At 36.8% G+C, this 15,015-nt stretch overlaps 1 protein-coding gene across 8 annotated transcripts in view; it reads right to left on the minus strand.

Moving 5' to 3' along the window:
• Positions 1-15,015, minus strand: part of FKBP5 (FKBP prolyl isomerase 5) — a 180,610-nt gene that overhangs the window by 79,694 nt on the left and 85,901 nt on the right. The window lies entirely within an intron of this gene.

The following is a 15,015-nucleotide window of genomic DNA, read 5'->3' on the forward strand; positions in this document are numbered from 1 at the left end:
GATCATATCAACAGTCTAACAAACAAAAATCACATGATTATCTCAATAGATGCTGAAATAGCCTTTGACAAAATACAACACCCATTCCTGTTGAAAACACTAGAAAGTATAGGAATAGAAAGACCTTTCCTAAAAATAATAAATAGTATATATCTAAAACCATCAACAAGCATCATATGCAATTGGGAAAAATTAGAAGTCTTCCCAATAAGATCAGGAGTGAAACAAGGATGCCCATTATCACCTTTATTATTTAACATTTACTAGAAACACTAGCAGTAGCAATTAGAGAAGAAAAAGAAATTGAAGGTATTAAAATGGGCAATGAGGAAACTACGTTATCACTCTTTGCATATATGATGATCTACTTAAAAAAAATCCTAGAGAATCAACTAAAAAGCTAGTAGAAATAATCAACAACTTTAGCAAAGTTGCAGGATACAAAATAAATGCATATAAATCATCAACATTTCTATATATTTCCAACACATCACAGCAAGTGGTAGAAAGAGAAACTCCATTTAAAATCACCCTAGACAATATAAAATACTTAGGAATCTATCTACCAAAACAAACACAGGAATTATACAAACACAACTACAAAACACTTTCCAAACAATTAAAACTAAATCTAAACAATTGGAAAAACATTGATTGCTCATGGGTAGGATGAGCTAACATAATAAAAATGACCATTGTACCCAAATTAATTTACCTATTTAGTGCCATACCATAAAAAAGAAACTTTTTACAGAATTGGAAAAAACTATAACAGTGTGTCATTTGAAATTATTGTAAGCCCTCGGAGACTACAACACCCAGGACTCTCTCTACTACAACTTCCCCTGACACCTCCCACTTCCTTTGTGGGAAGTGTCAGAGAAAGTATAAAAGGGAAAGTTTGGCGCCTTTTCCCTCTCTAGACCTGCTAGCGCTCTGGACCCTGAGCTCTGCTCTCTCTTGACCTTGGAGGCTGGAGGGGCTCTCTGCACCTGCTAGCTCTCTCTACCCTGAACCCTGATCTCTCTCGGTGCCTTTTCCCCTTTCTTCCTACCTCCTAGTTTTCCCTAGACCTTTCCCTTTCTAATTAAAATAAAGCCTAGCTATTCTAACCCTAAAGTTGCTCTCTGATCATTCATTTGAGGGTTCTGGTCAATTTCCCCGGGGGGGGGGGCGTGGGGTGCTAGGGACCACTACCTTCCTTTCTCTTCCTCTACCTTTCTCTCTCCTTTCTCCCATTCCTTCCTACTTTCCTACCTTCCTCCCTTCACTTTCACACACACAAAAGTTCATTTGGAAGAACAAAAGATCAGGAATATCAAGGGAAAAATGAAAAAAAAAAAAGTGAAGGAAGGTGGCCTAGCAGTACCAGATATTAAATTATACTATAAAGCAGCAGTCATCAAAACATCTTAGCACTGGCTAAGAGATCAGTGGAATTTTTTTTAAAGTGGATGTTACACTGCCCCTTTTAGAGAATCTTTTAAAAATTATTGAATAGTTTGCCTTAGTATTTATAAATTAGAAAGCATAACTCCTATAAATTAAATTATTAATACTTAAGTCAAATTATCACATGCTTTTATCTTTGAGTTCTTATTAAAGTTTTTATTAAGTTAAATCTCTGACACTAATTCAAGCATATTTAACAAGACTCTAAAAGGTTGAGAAATATGCTTATTTTAAAATACAGAGTTTTCACAAAGGTTTTGTATTGTTTTTGCCTTGAAAACTTTGGGTGAGGTACAATAACAATACTATACCTCTTAGTAATTTTCATCCAGTGTCTGTCCTCTGGGACTAAGCTGAATAAGTCTAACTACTATTCTACACGACAACCCTTTAAGTGATAGCAACTGATATCATGTCCTGCCTCCAAGTCCTCCAGGCTAAACATAGGAAATTGCTGCAAACAATACTCATATGGCAGGATTTCAAGTCATTTTACCATCCTGGATTACAGTGTGCTATCAGTTTAAAGCAAGAACTGGAGCTGGATCAGCATCTAGGAAATCCACACACAAAAAAACACAAAAGGAGAAAAGTCCAAATTAATACCTGGGAAATAAAAGAGCTTAGGGTCTTGCAGAAGGCCAATGTATTAAGCATAATAATAATAATAATTAATTATATAGTAACATTTTAACAATAATATAAATAATAAATATGAATAAGTGTGTAATAAGTATTGTAGTAAATAAATTATAGGATCAAGGAAGAAAATACCTTTCCTGACCAAAAAGATTTTTACAATTCAACAAGCAATAGGGGATGAGAGAATGTACAATTTTGATGACATTAAAATAAAAAAGTAAAATTTTATAGAAACAAAAGCAACAGTTAAAATTAGAAGGGCAACAGTTGCAACAAGTTTCTCTGACATAGGTCTCATTTCCAAGCAATACACAAGAAATTGATTCAAATATATACAAACAAGAATTATTTTCCAATACATAAAGGGTCAAAGGACATGAACAGGCAGTTCTCAAAGGAAGAAATCAAAGCCATAAAAAATATAAAATCCTCCAAATCATTATGAATTAGAGAAATAAAATAAAAACAAATCTAAGGTTCTGTTTTCATGTCTGTCAAATTAGTAAAAATGAAAAGAGTAAAATGACAGTTGCTGGAGGAGGCTATAGGCAAACAGGACTCCCAATACACTATTGAAGGACCTATGAATTGGTTCAGCCATTTAGGAAAGCAATTTGAAACAATACTCTAAAAATTACTAAACAGTGCATACTTTTTGGTCCTGTTATAAGATCCTAGAAGATGAAAAGGATGAAAAGAAAAATGAAGGTGGAAAAGAACCACTTCATTCCCAGCTCAACTCACATTCTGGACTGTTCTATCTAACAGCTGCCTTACTCATGTAACACACTGCCCCATCCACTTTATAGCTCCCCTTCATGGTTTGTCTTTCACTTTTAGAATGTAAGCTTCTTGAACTTAACAAAATTATCAGGCACAAAATAAGTGCTTAATTAATTGGTTGAGTTATAATTTTTAATGACACATTATTTCTGTGGAAATGGCTTTATCTACAATATGACTATTCCTTTTTTTACTTTTTTAAGCTGGAGATAGAAAGGTGGTAGACTTGAGAGTTCAGATGAGAGTTTTGTTTTTCTGGAGTGAGAATATGTCTACTGAGATAATTTGTTTTGCTTGACTATACATATTTGTAGTAGGTCTTGTTTTTCTTGTTTTCTCAATGTAAGGAAAGGGAATGTGGGAGAGAGAGGAGTGGAGCTGGAAATTAAACAAAATTGAAAACAACATAAACTCCCATCAAATAATTTCCATTTCTGACCCTTTCCCTAAATTTCTTTTGTACTTATTATGTATAGTGCAATTTGCTTAATTACAGTAAGTTTGGATTTCACCATTATTTATAAATACTATATCTTCTAGTTTTATTATTGGTTTAGTCTTCCCAACATGACTAAGTTTTTTGTGGATATGGATTTCATCTTGTTTCGGGTAACCCTTACAGGACCTGGTGCATATAGAAGACAGAATATACATCTTAATTGCCACCTTACATGGAAATACAATTATCTAAAGACACAAAATAACTTTAAAATAAAGCAAAAAAGGACTCTGAGAATTAATGACATTATACATTGAGTTCACAATCCAATTAGTCAGTTCTGAATAACCCATAATAGGTTTAATTTGTCTTCTAATAGTCATCTTTAAATACAATTTGAGGTTGTGGGTAGAAGATTAAATTCTCAGTAGGTATAGTCCTCCCACCTCCCCACATCCAAATAATGATTACCCAGGGAGATAAAAGTTAGAAGGAATATTTTCACTCATCAACTGACTATAGGTAGGGATTTCATCAATCTTGGAATAGACATTTAATAAATGTTTAATGAATGCTATAGGATATTACTATTCTAGATGAATGCCTGGTCATTAACATTCTAGTTTACATTTTCATTACTATTTAGGGACAGGATTTGTAACCTTATTACTACAGAGAATTCTTCCAGTGTATGCCTCCTTCTACCAATGTTTGTTGGTACTTTCTTCTAGTTTCCCAAGAAGTTAAGTGACTTGTCTAGGGTCATATGATTAGCACTTTCAAAAGCAGAACGTTCTAGAACCCAGGTTTTCCTGGCTCTTAGACAAACTCTCTGTCCAATAGGCCATACCAATTCTTTTCATTTACTATAATTTACTCTTAACTATTCACAATGAAAGAGAAGCTATGGTATGCACTTTGTTCCAAAATAACAAAAGTACCATGTCAATCATACCCTCAAAGAGCTCATAGTCCATGGAGGAAATAATATACAAATAACTATGTACATATATATATATAAACACAGTACAAATGGGTAGGTAATCTCATAGGGAAGGCACTAGTAATAAGAGGAACCAGGAAAAGCCTGAAGAAAATGAGATTTGAGCTGAGTCTTGAAGCTAGGGATTCTAAGAGGCAGAGATGAGAAGAGAAAACATTCAGGAGTACAGCCAGTGCAAAAGGCAGAGATGGGAGAGGAAGCAAGTAAGCTAGTATAGTTGGACTTTAGAATGTGGAAGGGGAACAGGTTGTGAAAAACTGAACAAGGGACTTTTTATTTGATCCTGAAGGTAACAGGAAGCCACTAGAGTCTGAATGAGATGGGGTATGACACAACCCTGTGTTTCAGGAAAATCACTTTGGCAGCCACAGAGAAGAGAGATTGGAGTGGAGAAAGACTTGAATGTGGGAGACCAATTGGGAAGTTCTTAATATTCCAAGTGTGAGGAGGTAAGTATTCATTTCATTCAACAAACACTAAGGTAATACTGTGTGCAGATCATTGTTTGTGGTGTGAGGGAAGATAGGAAACAGAAGTCAAGGTCCCTCCTCTCATAGAGACTGGAGGCCTTCATGTAATTATATGACAGTCTGTCAGCAACATCAAAACACCAAGGAAGACCTGATCAAAGGATTGGAAGAAGCATCAATGATTTTGTTTATCCAAGGCAAGGAAGAGGGTCAAGTTCTAGTGATAACTTTTAAAACATTACAATTAAAACTTTAGAGAAGACAGAAACATGCAGCTACAGTGTTCCTAGAATCTTCTGATTTGATTTTTTTTGGTAGGAGCCTATTTTGGTAGGACTTATTAGGATGATTTACCCCACAAATTACCTCCCTCTTGGAGTCTTTCATAAGGGACTTGGTCACTTCATTCCTGCAAAGCTCAAATCCCTATCCAGATTTCTCTACTTCATCAGTTGCCTTACCCCTGCCAGGATATCTTTTCCTCTCTGAACTTCCTTCCACTATTCCAGCTCCCTTTTACATGTTGTCTTCCTTCATTAGAATGTAGGCTTCTTGAGATAGATATTATTCTTATTTGCTTGTATAAGCTCTAGCATTTATCTCTAGTACCTGACACATGGTTCTAGGCACTTAATAAGCATATGCTCTCTCTGTCTTTGTCTCTCTCTCCATCCATCATCCATCCATCTACCTAATTTCAGTGATAAAACACCAGCTTGGAAGAAAAGAAGTGGCTGGAGAGGGATGAGAACATTTATATAAGTAAATATGATCATAAATCATTTCTATTTGGCTTTGGAATGTACTTTTTAGTTTATATTTGAACGTGGGTATGTCTGATATTTTGGGAATTTACTTCAAAATAAAGAGATGGACTTATACTCTGAAGTCTTGATTCAGGAGAGCTGGGAAATGGTCCAGTTTCCTGTTCTATCTTTTTTGACTCCTCCCTAAAACCCACTTGATGCTGGCATCAGACCACACTTTCAGATTTGACTTTCAACTTTTCCCTAGAGGAAGGGAAGTTAAGTGTTTTGGTTTCAAAGTGCTTCTCTGCCTACAAGGTAAAAAATGGCAGTTCAGGTATCAAAATATGTATAGTAATAACGATAGCTGATTGAGGTATGTTGAATCATTTCTATTAAGACATTCTTTAAAACACACTATTCTCTCTTTTTGAGAAAAACTGGGGTTGATGGATATAGAACACTGTACAAAAGGTCAGATTGGGTTGATGAGTTGGGTAGTTATGCTAACCTGGTTTCCACCTTTCTTTTGTTCTTGGGTCTTAGGGATGGCTCTTTCAGGAAGGGAGTGGGAGAGGCTATATTTGGAGATGAAAATAAGGCACAAGTGAAAGCTATTAATACAAAATAGGCTCTGAACTTTCATCAGGATGAGTAAATCTTCTATTGACACATAACACAACCACACTATGACTTGTAGCATGATATTTGAGAATGGCTAGGGTGAAAAATTCTTCACCTTGTGGCCAACCTCATAACAAACCTTGGCAAATTTAGTTAGCTTGGTCCTCAGACTACAAATACATACTTTGTTTCATGGTTATACTTGAAGTCATTTCAGTTTGGCATAGCACTTGGCAAAGCTTATGCTTCATTGTTATGCAGAGTAAGAATAGGTCACCCTAATACCTAACATCAAAGACATCAAAATAGGACTTTTATAAAAGAAAAATATAATGGAGGCTATGAGGCAAGTGTAATTTCTGTCCCCTCAAGCTAACATTATACTTTCTTTCTGCTGAAAAGAAGCAGAGTTATACTTATAATTATCTTATATGAGGGGTAAGGGCTTGCTGAGCTCTTTTTAGGGTTGTTTCTCCCCTTTGGGTGCCTACCATTCACCCAGTTCTCACCTATGGCTCCAAGAAACTATAGCATGCTCAGCAGCCACATCCTGGTAAAACCACCTTGGCAGGCAAGCTAAACCAGATTGAGGGTAACCAAACAATAGACCTCAAACCCACCCTATTGGTGAGTTAAAGGAATGTCTACTCCAAGCATGTGAAGACTTCCTCTGGTGGAAGGGGAGAATGTGAGCAATTTGTTTCAACAGCCAAGAAGGCAGCTAAAGCAGGTGCTGAGGAGTACTTAGAGCTTGGTCAGACCTCTTGGAACAAGGTCATCCACTGCATCTTGGGATATCACAAGTCACCCTGACTTCTGTCTTGCCACTAGACTTTGATGACTTTGAAAGAGAGAGTGAGGCTAACAACTATGCAACTCTACTTCACTTAAATCTAATTCAGGTTAAAATCAAGAAATCATCCTGTGATGTCATTAGTCCTCTTCAAAAATGAAGGATGAACTACAGCATCTTATATGTTCAGCAAAATATCCCATTTGATTAATTTGCCTACTGTGTATTGAATAATAATGAGCACCTATTCATATTCTGAGCAACTAGGTGATGCAGCAGATAAGAGTGCTGGGTTTTTCTAGGTTCAAATCTGGTCTTAGATACTTCGCAGTTTTGTAACCCTGGGCAAATCACTTAACCCTGTTGGCTTCAGTTTCCTCATCTGTAAAATGAGCTGGAGAAGGAAATAACAAACCATTCCAGTATTTTTGCTAAGAAAGCCCCAACTAGAGTCAGAAAGAGTTGGATGTGACAATAATAGCATATATTGTTTAGCTGATTATTTCACAAGTATATGTCTAATTTCTCTTACCAACTAGCAGGGACCCTATAAGGTCAGTGATTTCCAAAGTGAGCGCCACCGCCCCCTGGTGGGTGCTGCAGCGATCCAGGGAAGGCGGTGATGGCCACAGGTGCATTTGGGAGCGGTGAATAACTGTAAGGGGGCGGTGATAGTATGTGACAGGGGGCGGTAGCCCCTTTTCTAGAAAAAATATTACTTAGCGTCCCCTGTCACATACTATCACCGCTCCCTTACAGTTATTCACTGCCCCCAAATGTACCTGTGGCCATCACCGCCCCCCTGGATCGCTGCAGCACCCACCAGGGCGGCGGTGGTGCCCACTTTGGGAATCACTGTATCTAGGGCAAGGAATGGTTGTGGGCCCAGGCTGAATATGGAGCAAGAAGCAAGTTCAGAAGCAAGTTAATTGCTATGTAGTTCTGATCTCAGGATCAAAGGAGAATGGGGGTCTCAGTTGTAGCTTCTAGCAAGGACTGAAGTTTTGGCAAAGTAACCAGGGTAGGAATGTCAAAACATAGAATAACTTGCAACTTTTTCACTCTGAATCAAAAAAGCTTTTCAGCTAGGTGACAGTGGCTGAATCTAGCAGCAGTTGATTAAACAAATAGGGAAAGTCCACAGACCCAAACTAAGATTAGAAACCTACAGAATTCAGAGTTGGAGGGTAGTGATCTAATTTCATGGATCAGAATACAGAAGGAACTACAGGAGGAGGGGATATTCTAAAAATATTCTAGATTTTAAAAAAGAATACAGTAGCAATACAAAAAGCTTGCAGGTACTCAAGCTGAGCTAGGTCCCTGAGATCCTGTAATAATATAATGTTCAATAGCCCAATAAAGAAGCATGAAAACCAGTCCAGACATTCCCTCCAAAAGTACAAAGAGCTAACTCTTACATAAAGTCTGAAGTTAGGACACAGGCTAGAAGAATGGTTAAGCAAAAGAAGACTCCAAACCATAAAAAACTATTATAGTGATGGTGAGAGGGATGTACAAGACACAAACCCAGAAGAAGAGAATGACTCTAAAATATCTACAAGCAAAGCTTAAAAAACCAAACCAAAACAAAAAAAAACAGATCAGGCAAAAGTTCACATTTTAAAAATATGTTTTAAAAAATGAAATGAGAGCACTGGAAGAAGAAATTGGAAAAGAAATGAGAGCTATGAAAGAAAAAAATTAGAAAAGGAATTAACAGCTTGGCATAAAAGGTACCAAACCTCACCCACACAACAAACTCCCTAAAAATTAGACTAGACCAAATGGAAGACAATGACTCCAATCAATAATAAAAATATTAAGACAAAAATAAAAAAAGAAGGAAATTCCAGGTATGTCACAGCAAATACAAACTGACCTGGAAAACAAATTAAGGAGTGGTAATTTAAGAATCAATGGACTACCTGAAAACCATGATCAAAGGGGACCGGGGAAAGGAGAAGAACCTAGACATTGTACTTCAAAAATCTTAATTTTAAGAGAACTGTCCAAACCTCTTAGAATCAGAAAGCAAAAGGAGGGTAGAAATAATATACTAGTTACCTCCTGAAAGAAATTCAAAAATAAAAATTCACAGGAACATCATAGCCAAAATTTGGAGTTTTTAGGTCAAAGAAAAATTGCTGCAAACAGAAAGAATTGAGTACTGAGAAGTCACAATCCAGCTTCAGGGGTCACCACCCTAAAGAAGAAGAAATCTGGGATATAATATTTAATAAGACAAAGGACATCTTATAACCAAGAATAACTTAATCAGGAAAAATTGAGTATAATCCCACAAAGAGAGTAAAAATCAATCTTTAATGAAATAGAAGACTTCAAAGCATAGGAACTTTGGAGTATAAACACAGGAGTCATCATCAAAAGATAAAAATGAGCAATCATAAGGGATTAAGGGATAAACTGTTTACACTCTTAATATGAGAAGATTAATCATGAGTATTTTCATAATCCTATATTCAGAGGCTGTAGAGTTTTTTCAGAAATATTACTGAACACTTAATAGACTATTGTATAATGTAAACATAACTTTTATAATACCCTGGGAAAAAATCCATGTGATTCATTTTATTACAATATTTGCTTTTTCGTGGTGGTCTAGAACTGAACCTGCAAATTCTCCAAGGTATAACTGTATTATAAAGTCAGATTATACTTAACTTTGTCACATAAAAGGATGAAAACCTTCATGGGATAGTATAGTCTAGATGAAGGCTTTGTAAGAAGTGGGTGGACTTGGATATATTTGAAGTCAGAAGAGAAGGGAACATCAGATAGGGGAAGACTGAAGATGGATGAGAAAGGGTTGATGACCGAGAGGTAAATCTGCTACAGAAGAGAGAAGGGGATGAGATCAAGGGCATCTAAGTATAGAGATAAAAAAAGAGAGAGTTGGGGATAATGATGAGACTTTGAGAAAAAGAGAAGAGCAGATAAGGTAATGTCCTCAACTGAGAAAATGGAAGAGAGGATGTATGGAAGGCCTGAGGAGACAAGAAAAGATTCAGAAAGGTTCTTTGTGATGATGGGAAATTAATTAGCGAGGAATAAAAGGATTGCCCTGTAGCTGTGAGGTAATATATAGTGGATCAGCTTTGATATGTGATTTCCTCCAGTTCCATTCAGCAGAACAGGACAGCAGGAACTGAATGGGCAGATGGTGGAATAGTCCAGAGTTTAGGCTTGGCAAGGGATAAACAGCAACAAGACAAGGGGATGGGAAACCTGAGGACATTGTGGATCTTAATTGGTTAACAATAGTATCAAGGCTAAGAATAGAGAAAAGTGAAGTCAGGGAAGGTATAGTGATATGAGAAAGCACTGATGGACAAAGGTATTAGAGACATCAGTGAGGGGAAAGAATAAATTTAGAGAGGTAAGGTATAGGGCAGCTAGGTGGTACGGTGGCTAGAATGCCAGACCCAAAGTCTTCCTGCGTTCAAATTCAGCTTTAGATACTTACTAGCTGCATGACCCTGGTCAAGTCACTTTACTTTATTTGCCTCAGTTTCCTCATCTGTCAAATGAGCTGGAGAAAGAAATGGCAAACCATTCCAATGTCTTTGCCAAGAAAACTCCAAATGGGGTCATGAAGAGTCAGACACAACTGAAATAACTGAACAACAAAAAGGTATAGGGAGAGATAGAATGTCAGAGTTGATTTTTTTTTTTTTATATTAGTCATGGAAGTAGAACACTTGTAGATAATGGTGAGATCCAAAGTGTGACCATGTGGCTTAGAGAGTTTGAAGGAATATCAGTAAAAATGTTGAAGTCTCCAAGAGGGAAGGAATTGAAGAGAAAAGAAAGACAGTGACTCAGGTATTGAATCCTTGAGAAAGGGAGGAAGCAAACAAGAGCCACCATGACCTATACAGGGCAAATAATTTCAATAGAATGAACTTCAAGGGAGAAGCAGTTACTGAGGGTTTGAGGTACCTAGAAAGTCTGGAAGTGGTAAGGAGAAGTAAGTAGTATCCCAACTCTCTCTTTATGATAAGTGTGATGGAGGTTATATGAAAAAGAAAAGGATAGTTAAAGGCAGAAATATCACTTGGTGGAAGCCAGATATGTTAGTGAAAAATGGGAGGAAGAGGTTCAGAATACAGGAAAATATGAAAATTGTAAAATGAGAATTCCAGAGGGCAGAGTGGAAGGAATGAGCAGTTAGGAGTGAGAGGATAAAAGTTTGAGAACTTAGGTGACTTAAAAGAAGGAAGTGTTCTTGACTATAGTGAGGAAATTTGAACAAAGGATGAATTTGGAGAAGAATTAATGAGCTCCGTCTTAGTTTGAATTTGAGATGTGTCCAGGAAACTTAGTTTGAAATGTCCAAATAAGCAACTGGTGATGTAGGATGAGAGGATAGTGTGTTATCTGGAATTTTGGAGGTTCCATTGAGAGTTATTTGGGACTCATTTGAGTTTTAAATATTTAGTTATATGACAAACTTCCTGTGGACGTTTAGGGGACTTGGAAACTACATTTCCCATGTTTCAACGGGTTTCTGGTTCGACGTGATGATGTGAGCCAATGTAAAGCATAGCTTAAATCGAGAGACCTGATTGGTCTTGGCTCTCTTGGGTACGGAAGGAGCGAGGCGCGTGGTCTATGGGGAGAAGGTAATGGCTAATGGCGGGTGATTTGAAATAGATCTTTAGCAGGTGCGTGGTGATTCTTTATTTTACCAACATGGCCTTAATTAAAATATTAACACTTCTTTTAATATCAGTCTACATTTATTTTAATTACAACAATAGGAGACAGACTAGGGTTAAGTATATAAATCTGGAAGTCTTCTATAGAGAAGTGATGAAGTCACCAAGAGAGAAAAGTATATAGAGAAAAGAGGGGTGAGGATAGAGCTTTGGTGGTATTGTGGATTTGCACCTCAGTGTCAAGACTAAGTTAACTAAAACATTTAGGGGTATGACAAGAATGATGAACCAGAAAAAGAGACTGAGGTGTGGTTGAACAGGTAAGAAGAGGACTAAGAAGAAACAGTCTCAGAAAACTCAGAGAAGGTAAGGATCTCCAGGAGGTCAGTGTTCAACAGGGTCAAATCCTGAAGAAAGATCAAAAAGGATAAAGATTTGGAAAATAGGTCATTGGAATCTATAATTAGGAAGGAGATCATTATTAACTTTGGAGAGTGATATCAGTTGAGTGATAAAGTCAGAAATTAGATTGTTTTAACAATTGTTAAGAAGAAAGTAAGGGAAGAGGAAATGGAAACAGTGGGCATAAATGATTTTTTTTTTCAAGGAATTTGGCTCAGAAAGAGAGACAAAGGACAAAAGCTAGGGAGGACTGTGGGATCTAGTGACAATTTTAATGCAACACAAATCTATGTGTTAAAATATGGCATAGTCTAAATTAACAAATACATGTTGCTATGGTGATGGAAATATATTTTCTGGAAGTCAATTCCATAGTGATGAAGCTCATCTGAGGTATACTGGTGTGATAATGAGATTAAATCTACCTGGCCCATTCTCAAATCTAATTACTAAAAGTGTAAACAACTCTACTTAACTCACAAGTTGGGAGGTCTGTGATCCAGGTGGGCTAGACAAATCAGAATTTACTGACTCCCTCCTGGGCAGTCCTAAGAAAAGTGTCTGTTGTGATTGGACATGTAAACTAAGAGGAAGGCACAGGAAGTGCTGCAAAAGAAGCCCCTTTAAAAGAGAGCCCAGTGAGTTCAGCTGGGTTCTTCTTGTTCGTGGCTTGGGGCTTGGGGGAGAGCTGGACCTGGGACCTGAGACCTTGGTAAGACAGTTCTTTAATCTTTCCTTTGGAATTCCAAGTGGTGAGTATAAAGACTGAATCTTCCTGAACTTCTCTTAAGGAACTTCCCTTTCAAAGAGTCTCTATGACTGAAGCTTTTGCTTCTTTTGTCTCTGGCCATCTGACTTTCCAGTCTTGGATTCAAAGCTAAATCTCCCTTGTCTGAGGGTTAATTAGATCTGCCTGGGTTAAACTAGGAGATTGGAGCAAATTACCTAGTGTGTTAGGTTACTTATCCTATCTTATCCTCTCTCTAATTTTCTTACTTTCTCTCTCTCTTTTCATTTGTAAATAAACTTTCATAAAGGTCAATTTGACTTGAGGTTATTCTTTAATTGGGGATTGATACTTATTCAATTCCCTGGTGATCAAATCTTTTAAAATATTAGCCCAATCAAAATCCCTTTTTACCCCTTACACTGGCATCCCACATTGTCTTACTAGCAGTTCCTGGAGTATTTGATATTTTAAGTTATATAGATCTGTTTATTAGGGAGAGGGAAGGGAGGTTTGCTTCTTTGTACACTTTTATTCTTTCTTGTTCTTAAAGGAAATTAAAAGGGGCAACTCAGTGGATTGAGAGCCAGACCTAGAGACAGGAGGTCCTGGGTTCAAAGCTGTTCTCAGGGGGCAGCTGGGTAGCTCAGTGGATTGAGAGCCAGACCTAGAGACAGGAGGTCCTAGGTTCAAATCTGACCTCAGACACTTCCCAGCTGTGTGACCCTGGACAAGTCATTTGACCCCCATTGCCTACCCTTACCACTCTTCTGCCTTGGAGTCAATACACAGTATTGACTCCAAAACGGAAGGTAAGGGTTTAAAAAAAAAAATGTGTTCTCAGACATAGCATTAATTCTAAGATAGAAGGTAAAAGGTTTTAAAAAAACAACTTTTTTTTTTTAAATAAAAGAGATTAGTGAAAGAATCATAGGAGGTAAGAGCTAAAAGAGATCTTAAAGATCTATTTTACAGATAAGGAAAATAAAGCCTAAATAAATAAAGTGAATTACCCAAGATTACACTAGTAGGTGTAGCTTGGGATAAAGAAAGGGTAGTTTATGCCAAAGCACAAAAAGGCCCATCAAAGGCAAGGAGAAGGGAAAGATAAGATGGGAGATGGAAGAAGTCTCCAGAGCATCTACTTCCTGATGCCATTGTAAATGGAGGATAAGCAAGGGTTTCAACTGACCAATTTTTCATTGAGAATTTTATTTCCCAGACAGAGAACAGTCTAGTGACAAAACTAGAATTAAAACCAGGTCTCAACTCTTAATTCTTTATACTAAGATAACATAATTCTAGGACAAGTAGTTAAATGTTTCCTTTCTCCTATCTTTAATATTTTTAAAACAACTACTCAGAAAAAACAATTGCCTTTGTTTAAATCCCTAGAGAAGTTATATTTAGGGATTATTTTCATTACTGTGTAGCTTTTTCTTGGGGAATGTGAAGAAGAAAGAAAGAAAATAGAATTGATATACTCTGCTTGTTAAGACCTTAGCTATGAGAAGAATTCTTAAGAGTGTGGAAAAAGTCCTGGATCTGGAATCTGAGAGCTTAGCTTCTGATTCTGGCTCTGACACTTACTCCCTTGCATAATCTTGGTCATGTTCCTACTCCTTGCTGATCCTCAGTTTCCTCATTTGCAAAGTAAAAGGATTGAACAAAATGACCACCAAGATCCCTCCTGGGCCTAAAGCTGGGATTCTATGATCCTGAAATAGATTTACTTTAAATATGTTTACCTCCCAGAAGAGAGAAATCCTAGGGAAAGAAAAGGCATGGAAAGAGAAAATGTAAGCAATAAGAGACTGATATATTTTGTGGTTCAATTAATTAATAAATTAATAGACACATCCAGGCTACAAGAACCAAAATGAAACAAGATATAAATTTGACTATTGTAATTATTGTGCAATAAGACTGAATATATTATTATTTTTGACAAAAATTTTTTTTCAGAAAAAATGTGTGATCTATGAAATTAAATGAACAATCAGGAATTCCTTCTCATTCTACCATGTCATTCAGGCATAAAAATACAATGAAAAAGATTAATCTCACAAGAGATACTAACTTAATTTTGAAGGTCCCAATACCCTAAACAGAATTAAAAGCTCAGGATATAAAAAGGGTAGCGCTATATACCAAAGTGCAGAAAGGCCCATCAAAGGCAATTGGTAGGGAAAAATAGGATTGAAAATGGAAGAAGTCTCCAGAGCATCTACTTTTTGGTACAATGTAAGGAT

Source organism: Gracilinanus agilis, chromosome 4 (genome assembly GCF_016433145.1).
Source record: "Gracilinanus agilis isolate LMUSP501 chromosome 4, AgileGrace, whole genome shotgun sequence".
Lineage (NCBI taxonomy): Eukaryota > Metazoa > Chordata > Mammalia > Didelphimorphia > Didelphidae > Gracilinanus > Gracilinanus agilis.